This window comes from Mastomys coucha, unplaced genomic scaffold (genome assembly GCF_008632895.1).
Source record: "Mastomys coucha isolate ucsf_1 unplaced genomic scaffold, UCSF_Mcou_1 pScaffold18, whole genome shotgun sequence".
Lineage (NCBI taxonomy): Eukaryota > Metazoa > Chordata > Mammalia > Rodentia > Muridae > Mastomys > Mastomys coucha.
In genome coordinates this window covers 94,577,919-94,586,455 of record NW_022196900.1, presented here as the reverse complement: position 1 = coordinate 94,586,455, position 8,537 = coordinate 94,577,919, and the positions used below count along the sequence as shown (strand labels likewise).

At 43.9% G+C, this 8,537-nt stretch overlaps 1 protein-coding gene and 1 long non-coding RNA gene across 34 annotated transcripts in view; one reads left to right on the top strand and one right to left on the bottom strand.

Moving 5' to 3' along the window:
• The window catches only part of Eif4g3 (eukaryotic translation initiation factor 4 gamma 3), a 217,147-nt gene that overhangs the window by 68,629 nt on the left and 139,981 nt on the right, over positions 1-8,537 (bottom strand). The window lies entirely within an intron of this gene.
• LOC116096893 overlaps positions 5,000-8,537 on the top strand; it is a 5,361-nt gene continuing 1,823 nt past the window's right edge. Inside the window, exons 1-2 of the long non-coding RNA XR_004121151.1 lie at positions 5,000-5,340; positions 7,356-7,465. This is a non-coding gene — a long non-coding RNA (uncharacterized LOC116096893). The remainder of the gene's footprint in view (positions 5,341-7,355; positions 7,466-8,537) is intronic.

Genomic DNA, 8,537 nt, shown 5'->3' with positions numbered 1-8,537 from the left:
AAAAAAAAAAAAAAAAAAAAAAAGAGAGAGAGAGAGAGAGAGAGAAAGAAAAAGATGAACTATTTTCATAAAATAGTTCATAAAACCTAGGAGCTAGCCACGGGCCAGGTCATTAGACCCACAGACCACTGTTTCTGTTGTTATTGCTTTGACACAAAGTGTGATGTAGTTGAGCTAGCCTTTGCCTTTCTGAACAGCTCAGGATAACATGGATCTACCTGTCCTCCACCGTGCCTGGCCACTTGTTCATTATTAATGACTTTCCCAAAAGCCTGAGGCAGTTAAAATGGTTAAGAAAAACTGTCCAATTATGGCTCTCATACATCCAGCCAAGAGTAAATAAAAGCCTGGCTTCTCCTCACCCCAGGAGCTCCAGGTGGAAACAGGTCACGCCAAGCAGTTCACCTGACATGACCAAAGAGCAGAGCAAAATGATTTGGAGGGGGAGACAGTTATTTTGGTTCATGTTTAGCTGGTTTTTTTTTAAATCTATTTTCATTTAAATGTATGAGTGTTTTGCTGCATATATGTCTGTAAGTACTGTATATGTGACTAGTTTCTGCAGAGATCTAAAAAAGGGCACCAGATCCCACGAAACTCAAGTTAAAAAAAAAAAAAAAAAAAGATGGCCACCATGTAGGTGCTGGGTCTGGGCCTTATGACAGAGAGAGCGGTGAGCAAGGAGCTCTTATCACCCAGCACAGCCACACGGAGGCACATGCCTGTACTGGCTGCCTCCTCCTTCCTCTTTGTTCCATCAGGGCAGATGCTTACTGGCCAGTTAGGTAATTTTCTCTTGTCCATCCTCAAAGGAAAACCCGCCAGCATGCTTTCCTACTCTTCTAGGGACTTCTCGGGCATACAAACTCAGGATCCAGCATCTCAGGCCCACTACTGTCAACATTACACAGAGCATCTCCCACCACCAGACTCCACTTGCAGCTCTCCCAGTGCACAGGCAACACACATGGAAAGTCCATTGTACATCACCAAAGCAACAGCAGCTCCAGTGCTGCTGAGTCAAACTCAAAGTCTAGTTTGAGACTCAACATAAACTCGTATCTGGGAATTACCCTAGAGCAAAACCAAGCTCCATCCTTCCAAGCCAGAGAGGCGTGGAGAACACCAAATCCTGTAGCTCTGTACTTCAGGTATTCAAATAACTTCAACCCTTACCTGTCTTGAATTGCATCAGGTAAGTCAGGCAAACCATTACAGACACCTCCCCTATTGTCTCAGTATAAAGTATTTGGCTTCATGGTCAGCTTCCCCTCGACCCCTTCAGTCTGACACAGGATCTCATTATGAAGCTCTAGCTGGTTTAGAACTCTCTGTATAGATCAGGCTGGCCCTGAATTTTCAGAAAGCAGCCTGGCTCTGTTTTATCTGTGAGGATCATCCTCTGGCTCTGGCTCTCCAAGCTCAGGCATTCTGCTCTGCTTTGCTCCCGGTCCTCACTCTAGTCAGCTAAGCTGCCTGGAAACTTCCTCTAATCGACTGAACCTTTGAATAAGACCAGCATCTCAGGGCTTGCGCAAAATGTAAAAACCATTTTGAAGCAACAGATTTCTCCAGTTTTGCTCATCATGAAGGCTGGGAGGCCAGCCTTCACTGTGTGCACAAAGAATGCCCATGCCCCGGCTTTCTCCGCTAACACCGAAATAGCCCTCTCTAAGTACTGCTTGAAGCACTCTGCAGCGTTTCCAAACATGCCTAAATTCCACTTCCAAATGCGTCAGAACCAATCAGGAAGAAATCCCACTAACAAGTTCACTTTCGATTTCTCAAACTGTCTATGACAAAAGCTCTGAGCAAAACAGCTCAAGGGGACAGAGTGTGAACAGTAACAGATCATATTATGGCAGCCAGGTGTGCTGGGACAGAGATGTAAGCCATCTTATCCTGAAACATCACAGACATTTAATCTTTAAAATAACAGCTACGTACATATTTCATGTTTACATTATAGTCTGGTTATTTTTACCTGAATTTTTTTTTTTTTTTAGTTTTTTTTTTTTTTTTTTTTTTTTTTTTGAAACAGGGTTTCTCTATGTAGCCCTGGCTATCCTGGAACTCACTCTGTAGACTAGGCTCACCTTGAACTCAGAAATCTGACTGCCTCTATCTCCTAAAAGTTGGGATTGAAGGCGTGCGCCACCACTGCCTGGCTTTACCTGAATTTTAAACAAGAATCTAAATCATTATTGTACTAGTCTTTTTGTGGAAACTCCTAATAATTCTGCTACTGAAATTCCTACATAGTCACTCCACTAAAAGTTGTTTAACTGTAAAGTTCATATTAGCATTCTGCTGGTGGGGAAGTAATTTTTCAAAGTCCTAGAGACATAATTGAAACTTAAAATTAAAAACTTATAAACATAATTGAAATTTAAAATATAATAGTGAAAACCCATTAAAAAAGGCTAATGGTACAAAACTAAGAAAATTGAGCCATTTAATTAAGAGCATTTGAGAAACAGTACTTGCCATCCAACAAGATGACCAGAATGTTGCAAGACTGATCACACTGTGAACACGAAGATTGTGTTAGTTACTGAAAAGTGCCATTTCTAGTTGTGGTGTGGCTCAGCCCTTAGCATACATCTTTAGTCCCTCTGGCTGGAATACAGACACGCCACTGTTAGCACACACCCAAACAATGAAGGGAAAGATACTTTGTAGAAAGAATCACCCATGTTTGAAAGTGATATATAACTGAGCAGCAGACAAAGTGATGAATCAGAGAAAGATTTGACAGAATAGGATCTGCCCACTTCTCATGAGAAGAGAGGAAAGGGAAGCTACTTGGGGGATGGTGCAAGAAGGAAGGAGGAGGCAGTTCTGTCCCAGCAGTTGTACAGTGACAGGCTAAAGACAGAACAAGCTAGAGTCAGGTGAAGACAGACCGAACCAGAAAACAAGAAGGAGCCAGAAGATTAGAAACATTGCCAAAGTTAGTATGAGGTCAAGCAGAGCAATTCAGTCAGAGGCTGAGAGAAAAGTCAGACTGAATCAGTCAGCTTGCAGAGGAGTTTGAGCCAGAACAGCTGAGTTAAAGCAGCCAACTGAGATCAGAAAGAACTAGAAAGGATGAGCTTAGACAGCAGCAAGTCTCAGAGGCTGGAAACACTCTAGGCCTAGAAATGATTGTACAGAGGCTAGACGTTTCCAGAACTAGGCCCAGGTTAGCAGAGGCAGGCAGTAAGCCTCAGCGAGGACAATTATACCAGGCTAATAAAAATTACATTTACTGCTGGGCAGTGATGGCGCACACCTTTAAACCCAGCACTTGGGAGGCAGAGGCAGGCGAGTTTGAGGCCAGTCTGGTCTACAGAGTGAGTTCCAGGACAGCCAGGGCTACATAGAGAAACCCTGTCTCGAAAAACCAGAAAGCGCTGAGCGGTGGTGGTGCATGCCTTTAAACCCAGCACTTGGGAGGCAGAGGCAGGCGAGTTTGAGGCCAGCCTGGTTTACAGAGTGAGTTCCAGGACAGCCAGGGCTACACAGATAAACCCTGTCTTGAAAAACCAAAAAAAAAAAAAAAAAATCACATTTACACCAGAGTTCAGATTCTTAGGTCCCACAAGGTGGAAGAATAAATTCTCACAAGCTATGCTCTGACAGCCACACACACAGCATTGTACACTCACACAAAATAAAAAGTAAAAAGATAGTAAAAAGTAAGAACAGAATAAAATGTTTGACTAGCCTATGAAAGTCTAAATAAAAAAAAAAACAGGTTTGAAATTTCGCATCTATGACAAAGAGCATAGCAGGGTTTGTCAGGACCACAGTTTGTGTCAGGTCCTTGGAGCCTGACCATTCTCCACCTCCGCTGACTCGGTTCCAGGCAATCATGTTCCTGCAGAGAACCCACGCTACATATCCATCCCTGGGATGTACATTTTTATCAGTCCTGTAACTTGGAGCCAGAAGCTGCCTCCATAGCTCTGTCATCTCTCTTGTCACAATGGGACTTTTCATCCAGGAGTCTGACTCTAGTAACTACCTGCCTGTCATAAAGACATGGATTCTACTTTTCAGTTGAATAAAAGCAACTAATAGCTGTTGAAACTTCTAGAAGTTCAGATGTACTAGGTTGCTACATGACAAGATGGCTAAAGAAAGAAGAAATACAGTTTAGGGGTACGGCATATGGAAGCTGAGGTAGTAGAATTTCATGTTTAAGACCAGTGTGGACGCCAGAGGCAGGCGGATTTCCGAATTCGAGGCCAGCCTGGTCTACAGAGTGAGTTCCAGGACTGCCAGGGCTATACGGAGAAACCCTGTCTCTAAAAAACAAAAAAGACCAGTGTGGACCCAGGGAACTCAAAGCCATGGTTGACTACACAGAGAAGGCTTGTTGCAAAAAAACAAACGCTGGTCCTGCTGTTACCAGCGACAGTAATTCCAGCCAACTGCTAACAGCACAAGACAGACTAAGAAGCCACAGCTTCCAACTGTTTATTCAGTCATTCCATAGATGCAAGCAGAGGGCTCAAGGAGCTCAGAGCACCAGCAGCCTGTCCCTGCCTCTCAGCTCATGGACTGGAGCTGAAGGCAGCCAAGGCTGCAGGTCTCAGCACATCGGCTGCCTGTGGTACTCGGTCCTGCACTTAACTTTGTTCAATGATAAAACTGTCTTTGCTGCTTTCCTGTATTTCTGGAATTTTTTTTTTAGATTGTGAAGAGATTTTACTTTTTGGCCACAATCTGTAATTAAGAGACTACAGCTGCTAGCTGAGAAAGCATCAATTACAAGAGGTGCCTTTTTTTCCTTTTCAATCACTGAGGACTCAGTATGATTAATCCTCCAGTTTGACGACAGTGTGTACAGAGTCCAGGGCTCAGGACTCAAGTGACACAAAACTGAGTCTGTGCTTTACCCCTGCTGTAGTGGGACTAAGGGCCTTGTCACAGGCTTATACATAAACAAAGTAGAATGTTCCACATGGAACTCTCTGAGAGTTCCCACCCTAGACACCTGGGTTTCCTCCCCCCCACCCCCACCCCCTGGTTTCTGTCCTTCGGTTCCCTGCCCTTCAGTCGGGACTATACCATAGCCCTCACTTTCCCAAGCAGCGGCCTCTACACGGTTTCTTTTGGCTGTGGACTCACCCTTGACATTTTTGTTTTTTCATTTCAGAAATTCCCATAGGAACCTAGAAAAGATAAGATATCAATTTCTCTTGGGAACAAGGAAAAGCTGGGTGAGAGAAGAGAACTCCTACAATGGAGACTGTGGGGCATCGGTACGCCTTTAACTTCAGTACTTGAAGGGCAGAAGCAGATGGCTGCCCTGGTCTACACAGCAAATTCCACAACAGCCAGTGCTACAAGGTAAGACCTTAACAAAAACAAAACAAAACAAACAAAACAAACCACCAAAAAATAGATAGATAAATAGACAGATAGATAAATAAATAAATAAAAACCAACCAACCAACCAAACCAACCACACACACAGTGAAGCCATGAATGAGCCTCGAGAATCAGGCTGATGAGGCCAATGCATGTGTGATGACTGGGGAAGACAGAGAGAAGCTACCAGAGAGCTGAAAGGCTGGACTTCTGCTCTTCAGAGAGCAGACAAGCAAGCACACTGAGTTCCCACTTCTTGCTTTGTCATTATTCATAAGGTGGTCAGAGTGATGGCGTCTAGATAAGTGCTGTTTGTACTTGCTATAATGATCTTCACTCATTTCTCCCAATTTACATTTTACTTCTAATTTTATCTTAATTTCCCCCATCCTCTGAAGGTGGATGCTAAGCCCAACAAGATGAATATAACTTTCTTTAACAATATATTAAATTAGTGGTTTAAATTTCCATCTTAATATCATCTTCGCAGTGTGCAATGCACAATAAATCCTCACCCAAAATGCTCATATTTTACCCCTATGACTCGAACCTTTGCGTGGCAAAGTGCCCTTGTATATGTGGTAAAATTAAGCATCTTTGGATGGGTAGGAATTAGACACCATGTAAGCAAAATGACCTATTGTGGGAGAAGCATGGTTCAGTGATTAAGAGCTGTGGCTACTACTCTTCAAGAAGACCTGAGTTCCCACACGACAGCTTTTTGTAACTCCATGTCCAGGGAATTCAACAGACAGACAGACAGACAGACAGACAGACAGACAGACAGACAGACAGACACACACACACACACACACACACACACACACACACTGCAAATGTGTGCGAATGCAAAACACCAATGCATTTTAAAAAAATAAAAAGGCCTTTTTAAGTAGAGGAAGCAGGAGAACTGAGGGAGATGTGAGAAGGGGCCTGGTCAGCAAGGAACAGTGGCTGAGAAGGCAGGAGAGTGGTGGTGAGGTCTGGATGACTGTAAAACAGCAAGCAGGGATTTATGAACAGTAAAGAATCTTTTATTTATGTGCACATGTGTGTGTGCCACGTGTCTGCAGGTGCCTGCAGAGAAAAGAATAGATGGTTTGGTCCTTTGGAGCTGGAGTTACAGGCACTTGTGGAATACCTGGCTTCTTTCTTGTTTGGGATCCAAACTCGGATCTTCTGAAAAAGCAGCAAGCACTCTTAACCGCTGAGCCTTTCTCAGGCCCCGAGAGGAAACATCTGAGGGAATAAATATGCCTGTGATCTGGGGAGTAGAGTGTTGATAGCACACAAGGAGAACATGTTCAGAAATGTTGAAAACATTTATTGAAATCTGTGTAGTTGTATGTTCAGTGACGTGATATGCTAGTCAAACACTGCATCCACGCATGCTAATAGCTCAGACACGCTTTATGGCATACTGTACACAGCATTCCTTTTTATGAAAAGAATAAGTCTGTGCTCCAAATAGTGAGTTCCAAGACACAAATGTCAACTAGAACAAACAACTGAAACTAATGCCCATCTCAACTAATCCCCCGACCGCGGTGACCTTCGTCTGCAGCAGTCTAGGATGTACTTTTCTCAACCACAGAGTCCTGCAATCATCAGAGCAGACAAGTACACTGGTCCGTCTGTACAGTGCACAGGCTAGCTGCGAAGGTGTTTCCCTTTCACCACATTTGTTAAGGAAATTCCTCCTGGGGCTAGAGCTATGGGCCCAGAGGTTAAGAGCACCTGCCCTTACAAGCCTGCAGAATCAAGCACCCACATACCAGGCCAGGAATCCCACAAATGCCTGCAACTCTAGCTCTGGAATTTGATACCCTCTTCTGGCCTCTGAACACTCCAATGTTACTTCTGAAACACACCAACAAAATTAAACCCCACCCCTTTCATTTATTCATTTAATTAAATATTGCCCTATTTAGCTCCCCAAAAGTTAAGCTTACATTCTATCTTACATATGATTTCTTATACTTCTATTCTTGCAGGTGTTCCAAGAATGTATTTATTAAATTATTGACTAAAAATCATCAGAAAGTGAGGGAGCGAGGCATGGTGCTGCACGTCTTTAATCTTAGCACTCTGGAGGCAAAGGAAGGTGGGTTTCGGGGCTAGAGGTCAGCAGAAGTTCCAGGATAGTCAAGGCTACATAGAGATACTCTGCCTATACCTACACACACCTACATACCTACACAACTACACACACACACACACACACACACACACACACACACACGATCTTTTCCTTGTTTTATGACTATGAAATATGCTATTTATTTCCCTTATGAAATTTGTCAGTTAACTATTTATCTCCCCTATTGATTCCTGTCTTGGTTTGCATTTCTTCTCATCTAGTAGTAGTTCTGGGTAAGTAATTAATCTTTGCGTGTGTGCGTGCGTGCGTGCGTGCATAGCCCTGGCTGTCTTGGAACTCACAAAGATCCACCTTCTTCTCCCTCTCAAGTGCTGGGATAAAGGCATGATTGGGAAAGTCAGTGGTGGCTATGGTAGCATTTAGAAGGCTGAGGAGAACAAATCCAAAGCCAGCTCAGGCCATGCAGAGATCTGCTCAGAAGACCAGAAGCCCACACCACCCAGGAGACAGCTGGGTATGTGAGCTACTATTCCATTCTGGTTACAGACTTGGAGAAGTGCGCCCACACGTTCATTACTGCTGCTGCGGGGCTGTCCGTTTCACAGCACAATGGGAATGCTATGGGGTACTGTGATAGATTCTGCTAGCCTTCTGGAAATAACGGTCCTTAACAGGATTAAAACAAGGAGTTTGACCAAGTGTATAACATTTTGATAAACTAGGAAAATCCCTATGAACTTTCTTTCTTTTCTTCCTTTCTTCCTTCCTTTCCTTTCCTTCCTTCCTTCCTTCCTTCCTTTCTTTTGGTTTTTTTTTTTTTTTGGTTTTTCGAGACAGGGTTTCTCTGTAGCCCTGGCTGTCCTGGAACTCACTCTGTAGACCAGGCTGGCCTCGAACTCAGAAATCCGCCTGCCTCTGCCTCCCAAGTGCTGGGATTAAAGGCGTGCGCCACCACCGCCCGGCTCTTTTGGTTTTTCAAGACAGGGTTTCTCTGTGTAACCCTAGCCGTCCTGGAACTCACTCTGTAGACCAGGCTGGCCTCGAACTCAGAAATACACCTGCCTCTGCCTCCCAA